Below are 14,620 nucleotides of genomic sequence, written 5' to 3' on the forward strand. Positions count from 1 at the left end.
TATTATTACAAATATAACAATTATTGTTATTATTATAAAATATTAATGCGTCTAGAAAATTGATATACGATAACGTAATACATACATATAATCAAATGCGTTTACTAAGTGTGAAAAAAAAAATGGAAAGTCAAACACTGATATTCCTTTTGATTTTAGTGTACACACATTTTATAACATAAGATTTTCATATCGAATTCACAAGAATTTACCTGATTAGATGTAAACATTATTCGATATTCGAAGTCGAAGAAACGGTGAATGAATGCTTACATCGATGCTACGGTATTTTGTCAGGGTAAGATATGGATCAATTACTGCAGCAACATATACATATTTCAATAACGAATATTGTATCCCCCAGTGAGAGAAGCAGCGTCACGATTTATTTTTCATGCAATAGTGGGTATCAATATGGAAGCAATATTCCCGTTATATCGGAAGCAAAAAAAAAAAAAAAAAAAAAAAAAGAACGCATATTTCTCCTCTAAAACATCGACGTTGAAATAATTGACGACCGACGTATTCCTCCATTTCCATATTTTAAATTGTATTCACTGACATGCCTTAAATGACCTCGTTTTAATTATTATTCCAATAGGTTGAGAGAAATTAACTAGAAACAGAAATCAAACGGTAACGAAATTTCAGGGGGATTTTATTTGCCATTATTTGCCTCTGGTGAAACGCGAAGGGCGTAGCTACGACGAGTTGACTGCTCGATTTAACCCTCCCACCCCCCAATAAATTTCCAGCGCGTTCGCATTAGGCTCGTATGTCTGCCAGCAGGCAGGCTGCGAGAGTAAAGTGTGTCTCGAAATTAGTTGCTTAATTAAAGCTCCCTGGAGACTACTTTCCAACGGAGAAGCTTGTAAGCGTACCCAGAGCAAGCCCCTTCCCTCTCCGGCATCGGCATCACTGCTATCGATTCCTTGCTCCCCCTATTTTTTGTCCATTGCTTGATTCAATCTCGGAGGATAAATGGACGAATGCCAAGAATTCTCGATTGATCGTTTCGATTTCCAGCTTATCCGTATCGACGAATAGCCACCATGTAGATATCGTATTATATCTATATACCTACCGAATATACTACGATTCTCTCAACTTTTGCCTGCGTATCTGTACCTATTCGTATTGTTAAAGCTATCGCGTTCAACACGTTCGTGTTTTTTCACGTGTTTTTTTTTTTTTTTATAAACATGACAATGGTTCTCTGAAAAAATATCCAACATAGACGCGTCATATAACGGTAATTGCGTTAGAAACGAGGTACTTCAGATTTTCCAATCAGGTGAACATTGGCTGTCTTCGAAAGCCCTTGTTCACGATTACATGTACCTACCTGTAACAAACTACACAAGCGAACGAGTGTATACGTGCGCAGGCAAAGCACTTCTACGATCATGGATTCTTACACAAGCATTCCTACCCTCGAATTATAACACGCGGATTGTGTTACACTGCGATAGCTTCGCAGGACTTACAATCTTAGATGGCGTATAAACGACGCGGTGCGGTACGTCGCATTGTAAAACGTCACTCGACGATGTGTGCTTAGGTTACGTGAAGTAGAGAAGCGTGTTTGACTATTTCTAGAGAGCTGACAGAGAAAACAAAGGTACGGAGGAGAGATACTTACGTGGGCGAGCGCGTACACTGGACTTTGATTCTCAATGCCAAACAAAACAAAACTTCGTAAACCACGGAATCGTACGACCCTCGACATTGAAATCGTCGATCGTAATTTTAATGCAACCAAAATATTTATTTTGTTGAGTTAGAAGGATAACGTTGTTCGAATTGTGATTGTTAAAGCACTTGCGTAGTTTATAATAATATAATATTTATTTGGCATATGTAGGACGTGCAGGAAATCTATATAAAATCATTCAGTTATGATTCTAAACTTTATAAATATACTTATTGTGTAAAACGTTGTTTTTTAAATGCCTTCGTAGTTACTGTAAAAGACAAAACTGCATTTATAAGTTCTCTTCATTGGAAAAAAGAAAAAAAAAAATATATATATATATATGTCGGAGATGAAAGGACATCGGGGCCTTTCTTTTGGAATTTTTAGGAAGACCCCCGATACTTTTAGTTTAGTCTAGATTTTTCATTATAGCGGTGCTTGAATAATAAAATTTAGAAGTAGTTGTTTATGATTTAATCCGATTATGTGTGTCCGAGAATTATGACAATAGGCTTGGCCTCGAAGTGATACAACGGGTCGCTGAACGTAGCCACGGATGGACGTTTTTACCTAACAGAGGTATGGAGTAATTGTATAGCTCTCCTTAAAAATATAGTTGACCCGAGGGGTACAGAGAAGTACGGAGAAGAGTATATAAGTACAGTTCGACTTGGACTGAAGAAGTTGAGTTCTACTTGTGGAGGAGTAAGTTGAATTACACTTGAATCGTGGACCAGTGAGTTTAGTTCGACTTGGACTTTGGAAGAAAGCACATTTGCTACCCCGTTGACCGTGGATTCGTTATTAAGTCTAAGATCATTGCTATTAGCATCTCGAGTATCTAATTACCACGGTTACTTGTCAAATTCTGTAATAATCATATTTGTGCTAGTAAATATCTTCTCTATTACATAACGACAATGTCTAATCCAAATAAAGATTCGTTACATGCCCCTAACCCTAATGATAACTCGACATATATATAGAATAGTTGCCAAAATGGTATGGCTCTGCCTCGTGCTGACTTCTAACGCGTTCCTGCCATGTGTCGATTTGTTGGTGTGGCTGTGATTGTGGCTGTGACAGTGGTTGTGGCTTCTCGAGATAAGAAAAGGAGGACAGTGTAGGAATAAGTAAAAGACGAAAGGGTTAAGTAACGCCAAGCCGATCGCATGGCTGCGACGTGGCTCCTGATCATCGTTCGATCCGCCAGCATCAAGCCAAATAAAATGTCTTTTTACATCTGCTCATATACACTTTCATATAGATCTCCTATATCTTCTATATTATACGAAAAAGCACTATAGGTATGTGTATTTAGAGACAACCAATCCAAGTGTAATGTTCGTTCCTGTTTAGGCGCAGTTACATTATAACTCTAGTTAAGTAAGCGACATTTTACATAATACTGTAATTCTGACCATTTACATGTTAATATTAAAATTACGTGTGCTTCCACTCCGCGTCCCACACACTTTGGAACGGGTAATATAGACTGGTATTTAAATTTGTTAAAAGTGGAATATTTTATCGAAATTACAGGAAAATTCGCTTCCGCGTTACACGCATCTGAACTTAAGGGAATAGCTGCAGAAAATAGCGGACGCCAGTTATGTTAAATTCAAATTGCAGTCGTACGCTGTCATGGTACATATTATCATAAACGGTTGTTAAAAGGTTACCGAGAGTTAGGTTAATGGACATTAAGGATGTTTTATTTAAAATCAGTTTCATAGTTATGAACATGTAAAATTGATAACTAGTGCTTTATTTTGAAATAGAAAATTTAATCAGGATTTTTTTTCACTAACTTGAATACTTCATCGAGAATGTCTTATTACAGAAAAGTATGCATATTTTCGAGTCGTTCAAAAGTCACAGTCGTTAACTACATATGTAGGTTAAGAAATAAGAAAAGTGAAAGTGTTATCCATTAAGCATTATTCTTTAAAATTTAATTTAATATTTATGCTCATTTATGCTATCTTTACACTGTCAACGTATTTTTGGAAATAGTATAGTCGATTTGCTAAATGGGTTTTCGCACAATGAAATTGAATTTACAAGATGTGAATCGACGAATTTAGTACGTGAAAGGCCATTTGTTTGATAGAATAATAGTGTTTCAAAATGAAAATAGCATTTTTTGTCGCCAACTTGGTCACGTAGTCTGGTGACGATTTATCTACTGATTGTGAGAAAAAGATTTGCGTGTGTGAAGTGGAGATTTTTGGAATTGAATCGAAGCGGGCTACGGTTGTTCCGCGAGGAACACGAGCCAATTGTAGATTCCAGACCATTTAATCGACTGATTTTTTGGGATCATACGGTGAAGGTTGGCCCATAGAATGGCAGAATAAAGTGTACGTCGATTCACCCTCGCTTTGTGTCAATGTTCCGTGGAATGGCCTTGTTATTTTTTACTACGTACCTTGGGCTTTACTACTGGTCCGCGAGTTTTGCACCATCCTCGGAGATAAGGAAAGAAATAAAGTAACGGATTTACGATCTCGAAGCAGATAATCCGGCGACGGTTTGATCGTAAGAAGGTTTCCCGATCTTGAATAAAAACTTACGAATCCGCGCTAAGCAATAGGAACGTTTAAATTAACACGCTTCTCGATTCAGTAGTAACCGATAGACATTTAAGGTGCAAACATCACGTTAAATATATTTTGAACGTAAAATGATATAAATTATAATGCAAAGGTGGAGGTTCTATCGTTTGATCCTCGACTTGAAAGAAACAATAGTCGTAGTATAAATCACGTTATTAATAAATTTTGTTCCCGCGACTTTCCGGAATTTTGTGTTGCATCGAAAATAAAATTGGTAATTTTACTTTCTTGCAGGTACAAAGTTACTCTCAGTTAAAAAATTTAGAAAATAACTATTTATTTACCGTAACTCGAACCGAATATAGCTAAATAATAGAATCTAGTTTTGCAATATCGTCCACGAATTAAACATTCATTTTTTATTTGTCACAATATTAAAAATTGGTTGAATGTGTATCGGATTGAACAGGTTCGAAAACCGTTTTAGTGTTTCATTGAGCAGACGTTGCTAGAGAGAGAGAGAGAGAGAGAGAGGGAGAGAGAGACAGACAGAGAGAAAGAGAGAGAGAGAGAGAGAGAGAGCGATATATTTTGCAAGGTACGAAGTGTTTGTCCCTATCGAATAAACAACTTCTTGACGTAATATAAGTCCAGGGAGAAGAGCCGTAATGGCGGCGGATAGCAAAGTCGTTCCCCTTCGCATACCTCTCGCGTGGAATACATTTGCAGTAAGTGCTTGGAGCTAGTAGCAACGACGGTACGCGACTGATGACGACATAAACAAACACGTGTCTCAAGATGAGACCATTTGTAATGAGAATGGCGAACAACCGATGCTGGTCTGTGCATAGCGTCGTTTATAGCGTTACTTCTAGCAGTTCTAGCACCCATTATCGAATCAGCTACGAAAGAAGTCGTTGTAATTCACCCCTTTCTTCCATCTGCCTTCCAGACTACACTTCGTTTCCCGATGCCCCGCGATCGTATATTTTCCATTCTATCTTTATCATATCTTTCGTTTCGTGCTTTATTTAATGAGCAGTCTCTCGTTGAAACTTCTTGTTCGCCTTGACGAGTTGATCGCGATTCCTTATGCATTCCATCGTTAATAATAATTGAAAACAAAAAAGGACGTCTTTTCGATGACTAAATCTAGAATCTGAAATCTAAGATTCAAATCGCAATACGTTAATAAATGGATACTCGGCAGCACGAGAAACTTTGGAGTTGTCAAAAATACGTTTTAAAAAACTTGCCAAAAATTCGTTCTATTAACAGCAAAACTTATTATGTGACATTCGATTAACTGTGTGACATTGCATGTAAAGGGACTGAAAAATTGTACGTATTTGTACGGTTTAGCTGTTTCTCTAATATTAATAATATCGGTGAATCTAAAACTAATTTAAAAATGAAGAATACGTTTCAGCGATAAAGCTTGCACGAAAAGTTTCTTTCGAAACTGTCTTAATTTGCAAATAGTAGATGTACGACTATAATCGAGCAAGTTTATGTAATTATATAATTTTAATTTTTAGCATAATATATTGGCATATAAGTAAAACGATAAAAATGACAAACAATTTACAATTTTTGCACGGTAAATAAAAATGTAACAAGCTGTCGAAATTATGTATATAATCGATTCTCGTTTTAGTTTAGTTTTATAGATCATTATGATGCGATTAGAAAATGTTACCTCGAAATTTTCATTTTGCACTTTTCTTCTCTCAAACAGACAGGCACGTGAAAATTTCAGTAGATCCGTTTTCACGCGTGCCGTTGCTCATTAACGTCGAGAGCCGCGCAACGGCGTTAACGGCTTGTTAGCGTTTTGCAAGCGATGTCACGATAGGCGTGCCGTGATAATTTATTGGCTCGTAAATTTACGCTTTCCCGAATATACAGGATACAGGCACGTGTTTACTCGACGTCGACGTGCTATATCTGTCCATGGCTGATCTTTCCGATGATAGACAGCGATGCAGCTTCCGCGACCGATTTGTCGGATGAGTGTTATATGGAGACATTATGTCGACGGAATTTGTCGGAAGGAATTCACTGCTGAATACGCGATTCGCCACTAATACACGATTCACTCGATGTAATTGAAATTCTAGTCTCTATAAATGTAAACACGATTGACGCTCTTCGCGTTCGAAAGAGCTTATGTTTTCGAACCAGATTGTTGGATATGTCAATCGACGTTTCAAAAAAATATAAACAGGCTGTTTGAATTGTTAAAAAATTATTATTACACAGTGAGCTGTACCAATTATACAGGGTATCCCAGTATTGATGGTGCAATCTGGAGGGTGCGATTGTATATGAGAAAATAAGTCGAATATATGGAATAAATTTCTTTTATTTGAGGCTTCGTTTTCGAGAAAATCGAGCTATGACTTGTCAAACGGCTCTCGATACAAACCATTATTTACTGTATCCATTTATGTAGAAATGTACATATTAAATCAAAAGTTTATTCCGAGGACAACACAAGTCTTCCACTAGCAAAAGCGAGGATCGTTTCGGCGTTCGAAGAACTAAAAGCGGAAAGTACGTTGGAAAGCGTGCACGAAAATTTAATTCGGAGACACACCTGTGTATGCAGTTCGGTCGCCAGCATTTTCAACATTTTTTGCAGATCTTAAAAATTACATGCTTTATTATTACTCATAAATCTACAAGATATAGTTTGTTCACCACGATATGTCAAATAATTCCCAAAATCTTTAATTACATCAATTCCGAAATGGTTGTTAACTGTTAAATATAGAAAGTACCAATGGGAAGGTTTACAAGGTCTTAATATGTTATGCATCTCCATTCTTTTCTATGTTTTTATGTAAATATAAATAGATGTATTTACTTTTACGTTACATTTGTAACGTTATATTTATATTTATAATGTTATATTTATATCTACAACGTCATATTTGTATTTATTACCTTTCTTCTTAACAAGTTTGATAACGTTAATTAATTTTGTTTTACAAGTTTAAGTTTACAAGTTTAATAATTTCTATAAATGTGTCTTCAGCAACTTTAGTTATTCACTTGGTATAAAACAACATTTTATATCAAAAAGATTATCGAACCTACCGTTTTTGTTTCTGTAATGTATTTTTGTAATTTTGCAATGAAGTTTCTTTGTAACTGACTGTACATTTGAGATTGTTTGGTTAAATTTAGTAACGAGTAAAGAAAGATTTATTTTTATTATCGCCATGATATCGTTCCGCTTGAGTCAGTGGTCATTTTAGAAGTACTATTTATTGGTCTGTTAACGAAATTATAAAAAGATTTTAAGGATGTCGTGATTATTATTTTGTTTGGTTAGCATGATGAGCATAAATAAGGAGTTACGAAAGTTTCAAATGTGGTTCGTTATCTTAAGCACGATCCAAGATACATTATTTTTAAGTTATATTTCACCAAAAAGAAAGACAAGGAAAAAAAATATGTAACGTTAAATAAGAGATTCAATGAGACTTGAGATTATTTCCTCTTCATTATAGGCGATGAAAGTGTGCGAACCAATTTCAGAATATCGTATAACTTATACATGTATGTATTATAATAAGTGCGTGTGGAAACTGCCTTTTGAAATATAATTATTGACCGGGATTTACGCAACTGATTTATTGAGACTGACTGAGAGTTCCAAAATTAAATAATAATTTTATCGAAGATATTTCAGACTTTCCGGCATTTATTACATAAGAAAGTAAATTTTACTTTCCTGTTTTGTACCGTTTATGGATATATGTACATCGAATCATTTCAATAATTTTTTGGAAATTGTAATATAAATTATTATTTCGTGCTACAGAATTCGTATGCTACAGAATTGGGTTGAGTTTCCTCTGAGTTATTATAAAATATATTGAGAAATGTTAAAATAAATCGATAATACCTAAATATCGGCATACTTTAAAAATATCGTAAAATATTACAAAATATTTATGAAACATTCTGAACGATGCATTTGCGCTTCACGGAGAAAAGAGCGTGGGGTTACGTATATACCTATATCCGAAAAATATAGAAATATTCGATTTTTATCTGTTTTTTGTTAACAGGACGTATACGTATATACCTTTTAAAAGAATTCAGACGCTAACAATGAAAAAATTTCAAATTTTACCAATTAGATTCTTCCACCGCAATCCAAAAGTACGATGAATATTTTTTCAGGAGTATACGGTATACATTTTTACTATGTATGATAAAAAGATACGAGGGTAGATAATTGAAAAATGATTTTTTTTAAAGAATAGATTATTTAGTAAACAATAAAACCTGTCCGCTTGACTTGTCTGTTAAAACTACACCGTAACGAAACTCACGTGAGATCTGAAAGCGTGAAATCACGTTAGAAGGCTTATAGGATTACGGGAATTAAAATCGGACCACTACCGCTGTTGCCTTTAGCGAACACCAACATGTTTGTTCAACTTCAACAAATGTCTAGCTGGATATTCCTTGATATTTGTCTTATCACATCTCTGCAGAAATTAAAAAAGATTTACCTTGGTATCATCGTAATTCGTATTTATTATTATTCTTATTGTTATCGTAAGTGCAACGTTGTATTGCATCACGGATTAATATTACATATATTCCATTTATATGTATTGGTATATATAAATATATTATTACTTAAAATGTCAGGTGAATGTAATACAAAGCGAGTTTTATAGTATTGTGAAAATCGCAACATTTTTTGAGTTCTAAAAGTTCATCCTCGATTCTTTTTAAGTTTAGGTTTATATAAAAAATACATATAATCGAGTAACGTTTTCAACGCAATGCATTAGGTCCGCAAAACTAAAAGCAAAGAAAATTTGTCACTTTACCGAAAGAGACAAATTTAATATTTAACGGGAGGTTTCACAGAAGTTTGAAAAGATAGTCTAATGAAAAGCTAATTCAATATCTGGATCGTCTATTTGAATTGCCTGGAATCGTCCGATCGTAAGAGGTTTCGAATGGAATTTCGTTTAGTCGGCAACCGAAACGGTTCCCATTAAATTTAAGCTCGTTAGAGGAGAGCGGGGACCCGGGACATGACGCATCATGTAGTTCACAGAGCGGCTACTAGACACCGAAACGTTAGGAAATCTATCCTTCTGGCATTCAAAGACAGTCCGCCGAACCTAACCAGGTATCATCAGCTTCAGAGAAGTTCAACGTTGATCGCCAGCTGTATCGATAAGATCTGATACAGACACTCGAGTTTTCAAAGGCTGCGAAAGGTCACGAACCCTTCTCGGCCGTGTCGGCCGTGTGCATCGTGATACTTTACGCGATCCATTCGCGGTCAGTAGCCAGGGTTCCGCGAATCCGTTTCATGCTAACTTTCGTAACCGAACCGTTAGGCTGTTTTATTTTAACCATATAACCCCCTTTCTGAAAGAACATCGGTTCCCCATACCGAGAGGAGAATACATATTATATATCACGAGCCACGTTCAAGCTGACTTAACGAACAGAAAATGCATCGCGATGCTTTCCTACGTTCGTAGATAAAAATAAAGAAATTTTCTTTATTTCGAACGTGCTGCGGTGATTCGATTTTACCTCTGTTATACATGAATTAGCCTATGAACATATATATATTACGTAATTGTCAGCATAAAACATAAGCGAAAGTATATACACACACACGTTTACTTATATGCCTTTCTATAAGCAATTTGGTCGTTCAATCGTCGATTTATTATCCAATAAATACATTTGTTGAGAATTACGTAACTGCGATGTAATATGTGGATCGTTTAAAGAATTCTTAGAATTGAATGGAAAAAGCTACCTATACCTACATATATATAATTATATTATACATACATATATACACATACCATGCCGTTATACATAGTTCATTTCTTAATATTATTTTATATGATATATGTACATTACATATGTATGTATCACGATCGTAATAACATTATGTGGGACTTGCATTAAACATTCTTTGTTTGAGATTGTTTCTTCCAAGATCCGGTGATCAAGTGATGTTGGCCGTTACTGTTGAGTCCGTTGAGTCGTCTGTAGCGGGGAAGCATGTGTTCTGAAATTACTAAAAGATAATGGGCGATATAGTAACATAAAGAAAAAGTAAAACGTTATCTCGAAATACTTGCTCCTGCATCGATTAGGGACGTATAGTTTCACCATAGATCGAGATACAACCGTCTTCGGTTAGCGACTATAGCGTTTTCCTCGGCAGTTTGAAAAGGTTTAGAGCGAATAAAGTCAAAGCATACATCTTCTCTTATCAGGACGAATGTCCTTTCCTCGTTCATTAGAGAATCGTTATTGCTTTAAACAAGACAGTGTAATTCGATTAATTAGCTTTTACGCGTATATGTGCACATTTGCATAAGCACAGACACATATACATACGAGGAAGAAGGCAATGGGATCCGGAAAGAACCGGATAATTTTTAAAATGTCCCAACCCAAGATGTTTGATGGAGAGATAACGAACAGTGAAAAGATTCTTTGGGAATCTTTGTGAAAAGAAAAGTTTTAAAATTGAGTAGCTTGTATCAATTAATTTCGGAAAGGAATGTTATGCATATTTTGAAATAGGTACTTTAGAAAGGTAGAAATATGCTATGATAGATCAGGATGACAATACATACATATATTAACAGAGTAAATATAACATTTAAATATAAGGTACTTTTCTTTGGTTTGTATCTATATTTACGTATTATATTATATATAATTAATTTATATTTTTTAAATAATATCAATTTTTGAAACTAATCAGCAACCTGATAATGTACGCACGACCTCTTCTTTGTTCCAACAAAAGCGGTGTGTGAAGGTGTCGTAATGCGTTTAAGATCACTAATTGCAGAAGCAACTGACTCGTATTGAAATTTGATGGAACCATGGTCCTCGACGTCTCTTACGACAATAGACCTCCCTTAGAAGCGATATGCCAGGAATGGCTGTAATTACTGCTCTATCATCTAAAAGCAATCACCAAGCGGTATTCGCTCGATCTAAGTGCGAAACAATGCACCGTTTGACCTAATTTATCACGAGAGTGCCACGTCTGCAAGGAACAATACCTCTTGCTTTGAAAATCTTTATTACGTATCCATAATGGACCCGCAGCTGTCGAAGAACGATTTTAATTTCTGATTAACCATCGGGTTGTCAATTTCAAATTCATATACGAAGGATATGCTTTTAATCGAATTAAATAAAGAAGTAGTAATGATATAATATTTTATTAAATATGTATAATTCTATTTTTCTCGGAACACCATTTGCCCTTGTTACATAGAATATCTTTAAGAGAGGATTTTAAATTTACATTATTTCGTATAAAATCCAGTTGTTTATTTTGCTTAATAGGTTGCTTTTGTTGTACCAAAATATTCTTAAACTATACAACGTTGCTTTACGATGTACAATCATACGTCTAAAATAATTTGAGTATTCTAGTCAAGACTTCAAGAATCTTCAAAGATTTTTACATCCTTCTATTCCGGAAATTCGTTGAACAACGATTAGAGAAGATACATGCTTACATCCGCGTGTAAGTAAATTACCTCGCAACTTCACCGCAGCTGTTTGTCTCAAAGAATTACACAAATCTGATATTTTCGATTTCTAAACGCACTGTTACGTATTGACTACACGTGCGAGAAATTAAATACTGCCTCTTGCGTACTTTGATCGAATAACGCCTAGAACAGAAAAGATTCTGTTGCGAACAATAAAATAGCTAACTGAAACGTAACCATAATATATGTATGTACCTACATTCTAAAGCAGATAAATTCTAAGTGAAATCCGCTGACAAGGTGACACTTGCTAATGGCAATAAGTAATGTGTCTGAAGCCACGTTTGCACGCAATAATATGAAGAGCAGGAGAAAAAGGAAAGTTCGCTATAAAGAATAGAGAATCGAGGCGTTTCGATTCGCATGGTCCGAGATTCAAGCTTGTAAATCTTTTTCTTCGGGGTAGTCGATAAATCTTAACGAGGCTAAAAGCATAACCCCGTTGGTTTCGAAGAGCAGAGGAAAATCCAGAAGACGTGGAACATCGATTATAAGACGGTTAATCGCTAATTACAGCGATTGCCTCTACGAAAACAACCCAGGGCCTTAGCGTGGCCAGCCACAGCTTAATAACAGGAATCGATCAAGAAATTTCAGACGGTGGCTGAACAAGGTTATTAACTATCGAGAGGTTATTCGATCGATCCGCCACGCTACATTCCACGTGCGTTTAACGACTATACCAATACCTATCCCTATACTTATACCTACACTTACACCTTTATCTTTATCCTCTACATCGAATTCCGTATCTCGTATCTCGTAGGTAATCGGGTATATTGCTGTGTAAAGCATCGGATTTCGGTTTTTCCACGCATCCTTAACGATAATATTTTTCCTGCCTTCCTGAGTTAATTGTGCAGTAAATGCTTAATTATTAAGCAAATAACACATTTCTTCGTTAAAAGAGATCGAATTAAATTTAACGAAATATTTATTCGATAATCATAGTTTTAACATCTTTTTTATCGTATATTTATCTATCTTTGAATGGAGATAAGAATTACGAATTGTACGTTAACGTTATACGGTAAAGTATAAAAAATTGAGTTGGTTACTTAACTCGGTCATAAAACATGCCGAATCTTTTCTCGACTCACAGCTCGTAGCTCGTAGCTTATAGTTCGTAACTGGAACGAGGCTGACAATCCAGACCACGAGGCGAAATTTCAGGACCATAAAAAATCTATTTCGGTGTGAAGAAGCGTTAACGCGGATGTGAAGAAACATTAACGTGGATGCGAAGAGCTGGCTCAGCGGAAAGAAGCGCGTAACGATGGCGTCTCGCGTGAAAACGGAAAATAAGGCACGCTCAGTTTGGTTCGATACACGGATTATTGGGTCGAGTGATCGTATATGAATAGTGTAAGAAGAATCGTTAAAATTGCAACTTCCCTACCGACTTTTCCTCGTTTATCCTCTCCTCCTATTCTTTCTATTCGCTTGATACCTCTCAATTATTCTGTTATTTTCAAGAAGTCACGAAGAACAACTGCGGAACGACGTGCTCGAGTAGAGGAAGCACGAGTCTTTTGGAGATACTTCTTGTTCGATTCTCGAGAATTCAATGGACGGGTCGCCCTCGATATGACGACACCGCGCCGCACCGCGCGGGACATTTCCGGCGAATCGGGGAAAAGAAGAAAGCGAAGGAAAATTGTCAACGCACACCAGACAAGACACTCTCCATCTCGTTCACGACTCTTTCTCTGCTTCCAATGAATACGCTTGAAATTCACTATTACGATAAACACAAGAATATTTCTCCTCCGATTCGTTAACTTCTCAAGAAACGTGGTGACACTATTGTGATAACTTAAATTAAATGGAAATACGATTAATTCGTAATTTTTTGTAGAAATTGTAACTGCATACGTATATTTTTAAAAATTAGAATGATTTTATGTGTTCTATGCATTTTATGTATGTCGTTAAAGGTTTGTTTCTATTTACTCTACATATATATACACATCTAAGATTCTCATAATAGATGCATAAATATTTACAATCTACTTATTATTATGTAGTTTTTACTTTGTCCTATCAGAAATAGTCGTTAACCATAATCTTTTTTCTCGTGAGTAAAGGAAACTTTGGTTATTGACGGTTAAAGACACAAATTTGAATGTGCTATCCATTCTTCGCTAATATACTAATCGTTTTATCCTGCCATTTTTCCCCTGATTGTATCGTACGTTTATCTGTAAGTAGAAAACGTTCACATTTCGCAAAGCGAAGTGTTTCTACATATATCGATTTCACTTAAAGTGTGTTATACCTAGAGGTTATACCTCGTACCCTAACCTAGATAATATATAATACTGTTAATACATGATGCAGGTAGAATGTCCGAAAAAATTCATACACGTGCTCTCTTTTTTTTTTTATTTTTTATAACTTCATTTATTCTAATTCCAAGCTATATTCTAAATAATAAATTGTTGTTTTGTAACCCATAAATTATATCTTCAACTAATTGATCGTGAAATAATGGAATCCTAGTGGAATAAGTAGTGCACTCGAAGACATTTATTCCGTCAAAATAGATCAACAATTGCACCGTTTTTGTCAGTCTGCCGTTGACTTACCGTGTTTAATTCCTTTACCAAGATATTTGATATTACAGAAATATGGTCGACATTTATTTACTCTTAGGAAGATTGCAAAATGAACACGATTGCGTTGTTCCAATGTCCATTTAATTGTAATACGAGGTTAAACTGTTTCGGAAAGTAAAATTGCTTCAGCAAAATGGAAGGACCGGTTAGTCATCTAAT

At 35.5% G+C, this 14,620-nt stretch overlaps 1 protein-coding gene across 1 annotated transcript in view; it reads left to right on the forward strand.

The window, feature by feature from the left end:
• The window catches only part of LOC126868643 (netrin-B-like), a 106,580-nt gene that overhangs the window by 45,601 nt on the left and 46,359 nt on the right, over positions 1-14,620 (forward strand). The gene's annotated exons all lie outside the window — the stretch shown is intronic.

This window comes from Bombus huntii, chromosome 8, assembly GCF_024542735.1.
Source record: "Bombus huntii isolate Logan2020A chromosome 8, iyBomHunt1.1, whole genome shotgun sequence".
Lineage (NCBI taxonomy): Eukaryota > Metazoa > Arthropoda > Insecta > Hymenoptera > Apidae > Bombus > Bombus huntii.